The sequence below is a fragment of the Lampetra planeri genome, chromosome 45 (genome assembly GCF_965212315.1).
Source record: "Lampetra planeri chromosome 45, kcLamPlan1.2.h2, whole genome shotgun sequence".
In the NCBI taxonomy this organism is placed as follows: Eukaryota; Metazoa; Chordata; class Hyperoartia; order Petromyzontiformes; family Petromyzontidae; genus Lampetra; species Lampetra planeri.
In genome coordinates, this window is record NC_136151.1 from 1,113,892 (window position 1) to 1,129,284 (window position 15,393).

Here is a 15,393-nt window from a genome sequence, read left to right on the forward strand (position 1 = left end):
GGGACCACGTGACGAAGGGATTAAGAGGGAGGAGAGAGGGATGATCGAGAGGGAGACGGGGAACTGAACGGGGTGAGAGCCACGCGCGAACGGGGCTCCGGGTGCCACGTGCGCGGTGGGAGTTGTGGGAGTCTGCCGCTCTCCGTTGTCTGCCAGCAACGGAGCGTGTGGGAACAAGTGTACCGTGAAGTGAAAATAAAGAAGACCGATTCCGAATCCGTCTCCGGAGAATTATTACATATACATTGCGTTGAAATAGGATCCATATCTTAGAAATAATACTATTAAACATACATTGTACTTTTATTTGATGTTTTATATGTTTAGTTATTTTATATAAATACAATGTATTTACTCATGCAAAAATCATTGGTAATTAACTGCATAGTTCACCAATATTGATTCAAGTATACGACTGATGACACACTCTTTCAAAACCAATGGAGAATTTGCTTGTATTACACTGTGTAACAATTTTTTTGGTTTTATTCCTGGGTAGTAAGTGTTATTTCCTAATTGCTTATGCCTCAAAAATACAGAACATGTCTATTATTCACCCACAAATTTTGCGTTTGTGACCAGAAATTGATATTTTGAAATTTACCTATTTTCCAGAACATTCCAGATAGATTCAGTGTAGAGTAAACTTGGAGTAACTTCTAGAACATTCTATAACTTTCCAGTAATATAAATAGTAGTATAAATAGAGGGGCCTTAAGCCTTAAGCCCACCAGTACAGTTTAGTTCGAGCTGCCTAAGTAGATACATATCTGCATTTTTCTGAGAGGGCATCAAGAGGCTGCAAACATCCGGCAGACGCATTTGCAATGTCTGCGGCCCATTTATCAAGACAAGAGTGAAAAAGTACTCTGTGGAATCTTCTTGGTTCTTTCGGTAAAGTCACGCGCCCTTTCCCCCCCTTCCAACCCAGCTTAAATATATGCTCCACGCATGGTGCTGTTTCATTCAGACGCTGTCGCCTCGACAGACCTGGTTTTCACCTGAGGACGGCTGCTTGCGTTGTGGCCGAAACGTCGTGAGAATTATTTTATTATGTTTTATTTTATTTTATTTTTATTATTTTATTACTTCCCTTCTACGTGACTTTACCGAAAGAACCAAGAAGATGAATCCCTGCAGTCACGAAAGCTTTAAATCGAAATTTACTCTGTGGAAGCATCTGATAAGATCTGTGAGGCCTACAAGGCATATTCTGCATGCCTGTCGGGGATCAACACAAACCCTGGGCACCTCATTTGACATGTGAGCAATGCAAAAAAACCTTTGAATGTAAGATGGACAATTTTCTCGGATATTTATATTATAAAATTTGTAAAAAAAATATTAATTGTTCAACTTTTTCATTTAAATATGTTTTACAATTTTCAATGTTATTGAAAAAATTGATCATTTATGAAATTTTTTGCGAGAATCTCTTACACATTAGTCATGGGTGAAACAAATTTAATTTTCGTAGGATGGTACAGAGGGGAAAAGAGAGCCATGAAGTTCGCTATCCCAAGGATTTGGCGGGAACCCGCTGACCACTCAAGCAACTGCTACTTCTGCATGGTGGACCCTTCCAAACGTCGGACTGGCAAGAATGCACCTGCTATCACGTATCCGGACCTTCATCATCCATCGCCATGGTGCCACATTGCCATGAGCTCCCAGTACCCACTCATCCAGAGAGAGCAGCCATCTTTAGAAGAGAGCAGCAAGTCAGAGAGCGAGGAAGACATTTCAGATCCAGATGACAATTTCAGAGGTGGAGCTGAGGAGAGAAACCCATACTACCCCAACCAAAAAGACCTCACCGACTTGATCAGAGATCTTAGTCTCACCAAGTCCAATGCGGAGCTTTTGACATAGAGGCTCAGGCAGTGGAACTTTTTGGATAAAAGTGTGCAAGTCGCAGATCAGAGGCAGCGTCATAAACCTTTTTGCAGATTCTTCACCCGTCAATATGGGCTCTGCTTCTGCCACATTGTGACCTGTCTGTTCGAGGCAATCGGAATCGCCTGTAACCAGAATGAGTGGTGCCTCTTCATTGAAGCTCATCCAGGAGCCTCAAAGCCGTGCTGCTCCATAATGGTAACAAGTACTGTACCCATCTCTTCCCTTGGCTCACTCGGTGCACCTTAAAGAGGAGTACAACAGCATCAAGACCTTGCTGGACACCTTTGAATTATGATTAGTATGGCTGGGAGGTCATAAGAGACTTCAAAATGGTGTCATTCCTGATGGGTCTCCAATGCGGTTTCACCAAGTTTCCCTGCTATCTTTGCCTTTGGGACAGCAGAGACACCAAGGCGCACTACCACAGGCGGGATGGGCCATTGCTGATCGAGTACTCTGAGGGGAGGAACAACGTCAAGTGGGAGCCACTGGTGGACCCCCGGAAGGTGCTGATACCACCACTGCACATCAAATTGGGCCTTATGAAACAATTTGTCAGAGCTGTAGATAAGGAGTCGGCAGCCTTCAAGTACCTTCAAGACTTCCCTAAGCTCTCTGACGCAAAGGTCAAAGCCAGTGTCTTTGTCGCACCACATATAAAGGAGATCCTGGAGTGCAATGAATTCCCAAAGAAGCTCACTAGTAAGGAGAAAGCGGCTTGGAACAGCTTTGTTCGTGGCTTCCTGGGCAATCAGAAGGTCGAAAACTATGGAGCTGGTTGAGAGTCTGGTGAAGAACTCTGGCACAATGGGCTGTAGGATGTCCCTCAAAGTCCATATCCTTGATGTTCATCTTGATAATATTCAAGGAGAACATGGGAGCGGACTCGGAGGAGTAAGGCGAGCGCTTCCACCAGGATATATTGGAATTTGAAATCCGCTACCAAGGACAATATAACGAGAACATGATGGAAGACTACATTTGGGAGCTGATTCGTGAAAATAATTTACAGTATAATCGTAAATCTCGAAAAACGACTCACTTCTAAATCTTTTGTAGTAATTGTTGTATTACTTTAGTATAAATACATGTTAATTTTGATTCATATGTTGTTATTTTCTGACTTCATGTGAACTAAAATACACAAATTCGCCCGTTTTGTTATTCAAAATCGGTAAATTTCAAAATATCACTGTCCTGGTCACAAAATGAAATTTTGTGGTGAATAATAGACTTTTTTTTAATACTTTTTAGGCATAAGCAATTACGCTACAACACTTACTACCCAGGAACAAAAATTGTTACATAATGTTATCAATGCTACTGAAATGTGAGTTTCTCAGATGGCAATGGGCCTGATGAATTGTAAAAAAATAGCTTTTTTGGAGTGGCAGATATAAGAAGGATTTGGAGTGACTGTTTATCAATATTATGACTTTTATTCTCCACAACGATTCATGATTATTCGTGTGAAAATAATGTTATCAACTGAGGTGAAGAGGATGGTGTCGTCTGCGTAGCAATGGTATTTTACGCCAAAGCTCGTAATGAGGCGGTCAATAGAAGATGTGTAGTCGTAAATAGCACGAGGCCGAAGTCAGAATCGTGAGAGACTCTGCATGGGAGCTTGGTTTCCGACAATGAAGAATCCCCGCTTTGATCGAGAGACTCCAGCAGCTTGGGCAGTCAGACTTCATCTACTATAGGGGCTGGACCAATGATAATGAAGTGACATTCCAGGAGGCCAATAAAATGAGTGGATAACAGTGTCGATGCTGAAGAGATGTCAAAGATAATCTGGTGATATGAGTTCAATATCTGGCCACGTTAAACATCATTGACGAGTTGATTATATTATCCTCGACCCCACTTCTGTAGTGTCAGCGGAGCGGGAGGCAAGGTTTTTCAGGAGCTCCTTCTTTATTAACACCTCCACAGGTTCGCCCTCGCACTCTCCCTCGTCGTCTAGCCTAGCCTTAATACAACCCTGACCGTGTAACACCAATGACGTCGACCGAGACAGCCAACAATTATCCGGCCGCGCAATATCTAGCTAAGATGGCAGCAACGAAGGCGGCGAAGATGACAGCGACGACGAGACGAGTTTACTCCCAGAACTGGCAGCCACGAGCTACTGCTCTCCGCTGCTTTTATGCTACCCGGTGCAGCCTTGCTCCGCCCTGGCCGCACCTCCCTTCTCGAACCCACTAGCAGGTTCCAGGGGCTTCCAGATGGGATCCATGACCCTTTCCCCAGTGACTCCGCCCTGCCGACAAACCCGTGTATATGCTCACCGTTGTGTGTAACCGCTCATCCACCGCAGATGCCGTTGCTGGACAACAATCGGCGCTATTACACTACACTTTTATGTATTTTCATGAGAAAGCAATTCGTGCATTTTCAACTTCAAGTTTTCACATTCGTTTGTAATCCAAGTGCATTTTCTTCAGTTAGGCTGCACGTTGATGAGGCGTGCTGCTGACATCTTAAGGATTCACAATATAAGTAGATTTTTTTTCCATTCCGGATTGAACTCCTGTAAATTCCCACTTTAGCGCCTGTAGAATGTTTTAAGAGACATAATGGTCAACACGCAGCCTGACTCAGATAACCAAACGTGGGATATATGCATTTGATGGGGCATAATGTACCTCATTCATCCAGTAGACGATAACAAAAACTTCTGGAAATTCAGTAACATTTCAAAAATAGCAGGCAGACTTCAAGAAATATCAGACAAGATCCATGTATCTTAATTTTGGAGCTTTCGTGACTGCAGGAATTATTCTTTGGTTCTTTCGGTTAAGTCACGTCTAAAGATAAAATAATAAATTAAATAATAGCATATTACGACGTTTCGATTGCAACACAAGCAATCATCATCAGGCATAAAAGAAATAGCAACAAAAATCTAACTAGAAAACTATAGACAGACATACAAGCAGACAAACATCACAAGGACACACAGAGAGAGAACACATATCGGCACAAAGAGAGAGGTCGTTTCTGTGACGGGGCCTTAAATATAGAGAGGGGGGCGGGGGCGGAGAGAGGGAGGGGGCAGATTAAAAATTAGCATATCAATGAGTGGACGACAACGTGATGCTGCAAGTAAGATGACGACGCGGCACGGCCCGCAAGCTTGAAAATCAGGAGAAAGACACACTAAAATTAAATAACCTAGTAAAATATCGAGATGTAATGTAATGCAACACAGAGAGTCGGTCAACACACAATTAACACATAGCCCGGTTGATTACGTATTTCAAAGATTGCTAAGTTAGAATTTAAGTGTGAAAATTCCAAAGAGAGGACCCAGGCAGAGAGAACAGACAGCAGTAAGCAAGATGACGACGTGGTACGGTACGCAAGACTGCCTGTGTCCTCTCTTTGGAATTTTCACACTTAAATTCTAACTTAGCAATCTTTGAAATACGTAATCAACCGGGCTATGCGTTAATTGTGTGTTGACCGACTCTCTGTGTTGCATTACATTACATCTAGATATTTTACTAGGTTATTTAATTTTAGTGTGCCTTTCTCCTGATTTTCAAGCTTGCGTGCCGTGCCGCGTCGTCATCTTACTTGCAGCATCACGTTGTCGTCCACTCATTGATATGCTAATTTTTTCTCTGCCCCCTCCCTCTCTCCGCCCCCGCCCCCCTCTCTATATTTAAGGCCTCGTCACAGAAACGACCTCTCTCTTTGTGCCGATATGTGTTCTCTCTCTGTGTGTCCTTGTGATGTCTGTCTGCTTGTATGTCTGTCTATAGTTTTCTAGTTAGATTTTTTTTTGCTATTTCTTTTATGCCTGATGATGATTGCTTGTGTTGCAATCGAAACTTCGTAATATGCTATTATTTAATTTATTATTTTATCTTTAGACGTGACTTAACCGAAAGAACCAAATAATAATTCCTGCAGTCACGAAAGCTCCAAAATTAAGATTGAACCACTTCTACGGGAAAGTTTTAAGCTTATCTTTTTTCTCTCTCTCTGGCTATTTGTTCTCTCTGCCTGTGTCCTCTCTTTGGAATTTTCATACTCAAATTCTAACTTAGCAATCTTTGAAATACGTAATCAACCCGACTATGCGTTAATTGTGTGTTGACCGACTCTCTGTGTTGCATTACATTACATTTCGATATTTTACTAGGTTATTCAATTTTAGTGTGCCTTTCTCCTAATTTTAAAGCTTGCGTACCGTACCACGTCGTCATCTTGCTTACTGCTGTCTGTTCTCTCTGCCTGGGTCCTCTCTTTGGAATTTTCACACTTAAATTCTAACTTAGCAATCTTTGAAATACGTAATCAACTGGGCTATGCGTTAATTGTGTGTTGACCGACTCTCTGTGTTGCATTACATTACATTTCGATATTTTACTAGGTTATTTAATTTTAGTGTGTCTTTCTCCTGATTTTCAAGCTTGCGTGCCGTGCCGCGTCGTCATCTTACTTGCAGCATCACGTTGTCGTCCACTCATTGATATGCTAATTTTTTCTCTGCCCCCTCCCTCTCTCCACCCCGCCCCCCTCTCTATATTTAAGGCCCCGTCACAGAAACGACCTCTCTCTTTGTACCGATATTTGTTCTCTCTCTGTGTGTCCTTGTGATGTCTGTCTGCTTGTATGTCTGTCTATAGTTTTCTAGTTAGATTTTTGTTGCTATTTCTTTTATGCCTGATGATGATTGCTTGTGTTGCAATCGAAACGTCGTAATATGCTATTATTTAATTTAGTATTATATCTTTAGACGTGACTTAACTGAAAGAACCAAAGAATAAGATCCATGTATGTTAAACTTATTTTGTTGAACTATTTGAGCTTTTAGGCAGTCTCGATTACTTTGGAGATGATTTACTGTACCCTCATTTTGTCCCCAAATAGCTTGAAACAAGTCATGTGATTTGTTTGCTTTCGTTCAGAGTGTACAATGGAATGCTAACTCGTGCTTCAACTATTTGCACTGTAGCTGTTCAAGAGATAAGGTGCTCAAATTTGGACGGTAGTGACCCTTCAGCCAGTTTCTGCTGAATCATACCACTTCTAGTTGGTCGCAGGTATTTTAACTTTAGAGCTGGCTGTAAATCCTCAACTTTAAACAAAGCACTTAAATTACTTGAATATTTAGAATTATTACTTGGTGATACAGCGTTGACAGTTGTGCACAATGAAAGATAACAAACTCTCAACACATTCCTCAATAACAGTCAGAAATAGAAAAAGCATAACTGATGACGTTTCAGGCAATGGCTCTTCTTCAGAGCATATACAAAATGGGTTTAAGAAGAATGTAAATTGATGTAAACGTCACGCATTGTATGTATAGAAGCATTTCTTTTGATGGCAATGTTATTTATGAATTTGTTGAGTTGTTTGAAACATGATGAAGATTATTACAATTCGTATAGCATAGCATTGGCAGTAGAACACGCGCACAAGTTGCAAAGGCTTCGCCACCATCTTAAATAGCATCACTCGGCGGAAGCGACCTGTTTGGAAGCCTTTTGAGGGAGGGTTGGTGGATAACGAATATTTGTGAAACTCAAAAATAGCTGAAGCTGCAAAGTAGCCAGATGTTATACATGAAGCATATGTGCCTTGCCTCCGTCTGTCAGTTAGTTTACAGTTGCTAGGCTGGACATTGTGGGTAGAACAGGGTAGAGCAGAAAAAATATAATTTTGCATTGCAATATGTATCTGTCTATAGATCCCACGTTTACCACCAACCCGTGATGGCCAGCGTGGTGGAGTATGGCCAAACAACCCCATGACACGGACGGCCTGCGGATGCTGTCCAATAGTTATTAATACATATATAATGCTGAACAACTGCATACATTCAAATGTGTGGCTCGCAGATGAATAGCTCCGTCCAAAGCAGAAACACCCGACTTTACTGATCTCTATTTGGCCATGAGCGGGAATTGAATTTTGGATCGCTGTGTTCGTAGCGTAGTGCGCTATCCACTGTGCCACTGCTTCCCACACGGAGTCGTATACAGGCGCACGTACATGCTGAGGGGAATCCCCGCCGTATGATCAGCGCCCTATTGCCCCCATAGCCACCCCTCCTGACGCCGTCTCCCCTTCCTCAGTGCTGCGCCTTCCACCCACACAGCAACAGCAGCAGCCAGGAATGCGCCGATCTCGTCATATCTCATCTGATCAGCGCGAGTCTGGATATTGCTTGGATGGGTGACCGTGCACACAGAATAAGGTGTCGATTCTCATGGGGTGCGTTGTCTATGCTTCTCTCCTTCCCCAATGTCTACTTCCAAGCATGGTGAAGTATGGTCAAATAGCAATTATCCAATGTGTTTGTGGGTTGTACCACGTGTTGTGTATACGCAGAACTAAATTCCCTATATCCACTGCGCCCACTCTCGTTGTTGACGATGCCAGGCTCTGACGTGGTGGTCTGCTAGAGAGCGCACCACGGCTCATCAGCGATGTCTCATTTATGAATTGTCTATACTCGAGGGCTTGTTTACAATTCATAAATTCCCCAGTGGCGGGAAGCCAGAATATCAGAATATTATTTTCAGAATATGTATTTATACTGATTTGAAGCTTTCGTGACTGCAGGAATCCATACTCTTTGGTTCCTTCGGTAAAGTCACGTAAGTATAAAATAAAGTAAATCACGACGTTACGGGCACAACACAAGCGTCCATCATCATGCTTTCCCACCTGATGATGGACGCTTGTGTTGCGCCCGAAACGTCGTGATTTATTTTATTTTATACCTACGTGACTTTACCGAAAGAACCAAGGAGTATGTATTTATACTGCAGGAGAAATCCGATGAGCTATAAAGCTCTTTTTAACAGATGTTCAGTAGTGCGGGGCGGGCTGGGGATCGGGTGGGGAAGGAGGGGGGAGGGAGAGAGGTGTGGGCTGGGAGAGGCGGTTGAGAATTCCTCGACCTAGCTGTTGAGGGGTGACGTCACCGTGCCGGGGAGCATGCGTAGTGACGTCACTGTGCCAGGGGCCGATAACTCGGTAGCAGATCATTTGAAAAACTCGAACTTTATTAGATTATCGTCGGTGGTGCCTTTTCTTTAATTGTTCATTAATTTTCATGGTCGTGGCTGCAAATAAGAATTGGTCCATATTCTTAGGTTTTTTCGGTAAAGTCACGTAGGTAAAAAATGAAAATTAAAATTAATAAAAGTAAATAAAATAAAAATCACGACGTTTCGGAGGGAACACAAGCTTCCGTCTTCTGGTGGAACCGTCACAGCCACGACAGCTGTATCAAGTAAATGAGAGATTACAAGAGCTACCACTCCGTATATATATTGGTTGAAGAGGGGAAGGGCCAAGTACGGCACACTTTTTATTAATATGGTAAGGTGAGGCTTAAGACCAAGATTAGACTGCATAACAAAAGACTGAGCCTCACCTTACCATATTAATAAAAAGTGTGCCGTACTTGGCCCTTCCCCCCTCTGCAACCATTATATATACGGAGTGGTAGCTCTTGTAATCTCTCATTTACTTGATACAGCTGTCGTGGCTGTGACGGTTCCACCTGAAGACGGAAGCTTGTGTTGCCTCCGAAACGTCGTGATTTTTATTTTATTTTACTTTTATTAATTTTAATTTTCATTTTTTACCTACGTGACTTTACCGAAAAACCTAAGAATATGAATCCTTGCAGTCACGAAAGCTTAAAATCTAGAATTAAGAATTGGTCGTCATTTAATTAATGTACAGCGTTGTGGGATATAATTAGCATGAATAAAACTAAATTATTATTATTTGTATTCTATATTTTATTGTACGAGGACATTTAAACTTTAAACATTTGTGTTATTTTATCTCTCCCACAATTCATTACACCACCAGTGTATAAACACATACCAGTTCCCCATTGTTAATCATTGCACCCCTCCACTATAATCACACATCTCTGGCAGGGTGAATACATCAATGTTGGCTCCACACACAGAGAGTGGTACATATTTTATCACCCTTAGACCAGGAGTTGGCAACCTGTGGCTCTAGAGCCGCACGTAACCCTTTAAGGGAGTGCTTCGTTACGATATTTATTAAGGGACCACCTTCACCACCTCGTATTTACCACATGCATTCCAATGGTTATTTTAATATTGAGTTGTTTTTACCGAATTCGAGAAAAATATCTTCTTGTTTGTTGGTTTGCCAACCATAACCCTAGAAGATTGTGAGTATTTGTGCTCAGCCCAAATTCGAATGGAGAGCGACACCTCCTAACCACTGTACTCACTAACCAGTCACAGGCGTGGCACAGCGTGTAACGGTGACGACGGAGCGAGTGTCGTGCGTTGTGGTATCTGCTCTCTATGGTGTTCCGGTTCACCTCTCTCAGGACGCACGACTGAGATCCACAATCGTCACTGAGTTACCAACTTTACCCCCCACTGCCAGCCCAGGGGCTGAACGAAGGTTGGGTAAAACGAGTAAAACAGCGTGATGGAGTCATCGCTGTTAAACGACAGGAGCCCCGTGATCCAATCCAGATAAACCCTGACTCTCCACGGAGGCTCTGGCAACGACAGTGAGGTCTCTACCCCGCAATACCGCCCTGAGAAGCGGTTGTCAGCTTTCCGTAGACTCCAGGAGTAGTCACTCCCTCCCAGGCCACACTCAGCAACCCTCCCTCTCCGTGGGATCGTTTCATACGCGACTCCAATACAACATGAACCCGCGCTCCCCACGTCCACCTCCCAGTAGTGCTGGCCCAGTGAGAAGCTCTCGGAGCACAGGACTGGTTCATAGACATCAAACTAGTGTGGGTGATTGCGGAAATCTGGAGTTTGTTATGGGCTGAGTTTGTGTACAGAGTCAGTGTGCGACCATCTGTGGTGACGGCAGCGACAATGCTCGCACAGCAGTCACAGCAACACGTGCGCAGTAGCAGCACGAACATTGCACGTAGCATGTACAAATACACATTGTGTGTTCTATTATTATTGATGTAATTCTAACACTGCAATACAAAATACATTATTCGCTTAACACATTCATATGATTATTACATGTGTAGTGGTTAAATTCACGCGGACAACTTCTTCTTTTCTCTCCGCCGCCACTTTTATTGTACAGGCCTCCCCTCGTTCCACACCCGTGACTCCGACGTGTTGCCTCGCTACCGCCGCTCGCCCGCCGCGCTCCGCTCGCCTCACTCGCTCCGCTCTCTCCAACTCGCTGCTCTCTCCGACTCTCTCCGACTCTCCGCTCTCTCCAACTCTCCGCTGCTAGCTAGCTCCATCCTTCAGATCTTCGCTCTTGTCCTCCAGCCAGCTCCCCGTCTTCTCCGACCAACTCCCAGCAACGAACTCAACTCCCTCTCTCACGCTCCCGTATATATCCCCCTCCTCGTTAACTCTTCATTAATTAAGTGGCTCCTAACCGTCGCCTCGCGCCCGCGGCTTTAATTGTTATCGTCCAATCTCCCGTCTGCCTGGCGCCTGTTCCGCGCCTGCATCTGTAGCCAGCCAATCACTGCTATGTATTACTCCACTACACATGTGTAATGGGTTCAATTGAGGCGCACACTTAAACTTGGAGGCAACACTTTATTAACCAACGTAACAGATAACGCGGATGTCAACAGGATAACGATATAAGGTGGTGACCACGGTTCCTAACTTAACTAACACTTCAAGAGAAAACTACATAACGGGACCAAGACAGCTTAACAGGCTGCCTGGTCCACGAGCGGAGACCAGAGACCGAGGACCATTGATGGCGTCTTCATTCCCGGAGTTGAAGAGCCCCGCTCCCTCTCGGGACAAGGCGTATAACTGCTGCGGCATGGCCGGCTCCGCCCTCGGCCACGCCCCTTCTGGAACCTACCAGAAGGCTCTGGGCTATACCCCACGTGTCCCCTCTGTCACCTTTGCCCTACATCCCTTACCCAGGCCTATCACGTGCCCTGTTAGCCGACCAGGTTGCTACATCCTCAGATGTCCTCTCTCTGCCAGCAAACAGTGCTACACACCCTAGAGACCCATTCCATGGCATTGTATGCTCTGCTGGAAGATCAGCTGCTATACCCACAATTCCCCTCTCTGTGAGTAACCAGCACTATGTGCCGTAGTGACCCATTCTATGTCAGTGCACATACAATGAGTATTTGATAAGGACAGGTACGCAGGCCCGTTACGGTACACTGCATAGTGTACTCAACCAGGAGATATAGTTCACAATAAAACAATCCCAATGCAACTGAGCCATTTCAGGGAAGTGGAGGAGGGGGGGATAAAGGAGAGTGATTTTGGGCCCAAGGCCCCATTGATCTGGAGATACTTAAAAATTTGGGATTGGGGGATATAAGTGGCTGGCACCCATTCGACGGACCACTGAAATAACCTATCCAGGCCATATTACTTCCAGCTGCTCCATCTTATGGAGTTTCCCCCCACTTTTTGTGACGGGTTATCTCACAGCGTTGATCCTCTGTATAGAGGGGCCTGGAGGGCCGACTCGCGGTTTTTGCAACATGCCAGAGTCGATGTGACAGTCAATAACGGCTTTTTTATGGCCAGAGCAAAACTCTCCGGAGAACACGGTTTAACGATCTCTTATATTCTATACTCTTATATTCTAAACAAGAGCTCTATAGCTCTGTGGTTAGAGTAGTGTTACTAACCCAGCCACTTGAGTCCGATTCCCACTCATAAACAATAACAGTTACGAATATTGGTAGTCGTCCTGAGACTCTCTTCGGTCAACTCAGCCTCATTTCAGTTCTTTATGCATTGTGCCAACATCAGTGGGAAGATAAAGAGGGTCAAGAGTGGCATTGTCCAACATCCGCTTCATGTGCTATGTTGGCCGTCATTGTTTCTCGCGAATAGCAATTGCCAAAGTCTATTTAAGGCTTTGTCTTCATCTTCGTGTCCGTGTGTGTGTCTCTTTGACTGTCTCCATGTCAATCTCCGTATTTCTCCGTGTCTCGTGATGAGAGCAAATGCCCAGTCGGATGAACCTGAAGAGTGTCACTCAGGGGTGGAGACTCAACCATCACTCGGCCCCACGAAAACAAAACACCTGTATGGGTATTTTATGGGGAAGGTTGTTGACTTTTTGTGTGTAAGTGTGCGTGACTTTTTTAATGGGTAATTTTACAGCTACATTTTTCCTAAAATTAACGCTATCAAAACTAATCAAAGTGTTTTTTGAACCAATAAAATTTGGATTTCTTCTTCTTGGTCATGGGGGTGCTGTTGGTGGCGTTGATAGCGGTGGTGGTGGCAGTGGTGGTGGCGGTGATTGTCTTGGCATTGGTGTCGGTGTTGGCTGTGGTGGCGTTGGTAACGGCGGTGGCGGCGGCAGTGGCGAGACGAAGCGTCTCAATCTCCTGAAGGAGCGCCTCCTTTCGACGCAGCGTCACATTCTCCAAATGCAGCCTCTCATTTCCTTGACGCAGCATCTCATGTGGCCACATCGCTCGCTCTTGTAGCATCGTCTCCGTATGCATCGCCACAAACTCCTGACGAGTCACCTCCATCCCTGCACGCAGCGTCGTGTTTTCCTCTTGCAGCTTCGCTCTTCTCCGCCCCAGATTCTCGTTCTGCTGTCGAAGCGTTGCGTTGTGCACTTCAAACGTTGACAAGGCTGAAAGGTGTGAAACAGGGATCATTATTAGGAAAGGGACTGGAATAGAAAATGTACTTTCTCTGCAATGTAGTGATAACTTTACTTGCAACTGTATAGTATTTGACATATACTGGTAGGAACCTCCTGGTTACACCAGTCCACAGGGGATTATTGTGTCCGTCCGTCCGTCGTGCATACAAAAATGGGAGGGGAGGGGCTGGGTGGGGAGGGGAGGGTGGGGAGGGTGGGGCTGGGTGGGGGGTGGGAGAGGTGGGGCTGGGTGGGGAGGAGCTGGTCATCCCGTGGTGCCCGTATAAAACTCAACGTTTAACCTACTCACGCCGGCTTGTGCCCGCCCTCACAGTCGGGCATATTTGCGGAATACACCACGCCGCTGTTGACCCTGGCCATTGACCGAGCAACCCAACGTTCCTACCAGCTCTCTCCGCAGGAATGTGTTCTCCACGTCTGTTTACTGACCAGTGAAATAATTACCCTCGATCAATTTTGAGATTTGTAGTCGCTTGAGTTATCAGCGGGTAAAATAGAATCTAACTTGAAAATTAAAACATGTACAGTAATGGATAACGTAGCGAGGCACATGATAGTTTAACTTTCATGTTGCCAATCACATTACCAAACTTCAGATTTTTGAAACACAAACAACACTGTGTATATATACACAGACTAGAGACGCACAGAAACATTGACAGTACGTCTACCACATAGACACACATAGGCAGAGGCTGTTCACACACAGACTATACAATATAGGCAAACAGATTACACAAAGATCCACCATGTACCCTTAACAAACTGTAGGGCAAGTGCAGGTAGTGAGTAGCAGCAGCGCCTTTGAAGGCCGGCACGGCACACGATGGGGTGGGTGGGCTGTAGCACCTCGCTCGGCCACCTTTGTATCCTTTGTGGCGATGTTTATGACACACTGCAGGAGGTAAATTCATTTGAGGCTGAGTCGACCTAGGGGAGGCCAAAAACCGGTTCAAATAATTGCTGTCACTGGTGGTGGTAACTGTGAGCAGGAATCGAACTCGGGTCTTTGCCGGGTTCGTAGCGCAGCGCTAACGGCACAGACACCACGCCCTAAGCTTGTGGAAGGATGAGTTTATACTGGTAGGAACGAAGTGGACCAGACCACCAATAGATTAATGTGTCCGTCCGTCCGTCCGTCCGCGTTTGTCCGTCCGTCCTTCCGCGTTTGTCCGTCCGTCCGTCCGCGTTTGTCCGTCCGTCCGTCCGTGTATCGACATCGCTCCCTACTGCAAACACTTGGCATGACCCTGTCCAACAAGATGGCCGCCCGCTCCCCCTGCGATCTGTGAATTAAACAAGATGGCCGTCGCTTCCGGCGCATCACGGCAAAACTTTAAACTTCGCTTCAAAATTACTTTACTGAAACGCAGCACGTTTATTTAAAAAATTACTTTACTGAAACGCAGCACGTTTTTTTAACACAGAGACAAGAAACATTTATTAACACAGAGACGAGATACATTTAATCGCCTTATTTGTGCACGAAAAGCACGGCGCGAGGCCTAGTGCGGCAGGCTTTGCGAGGCCTAGTGCGGCAGGCTTATTAACACAGAGATGAAACGCAGCACGTTTATTAAAAAAAAATAACTTTACTGAAACGCAGCACGTTTTTATAACACAGAGACAAGAAACATTTATTAACACAGAGACGAGATACATTTAATCGCCTTATTTGTGCACGAAAAGCACGGCGCGAGGCCTAGTGCGGCAGGCTTCGCGAGGCCTAGTGCGGCAGGCTTATTAACACAGAGATGAAACGCAGCACGTTTATTTTAAAAAAAATTACTTTACTGAAATGCAGGACGTTTTTTTAACACAGAGACAAGAAACATTTATTAACACAGAGAC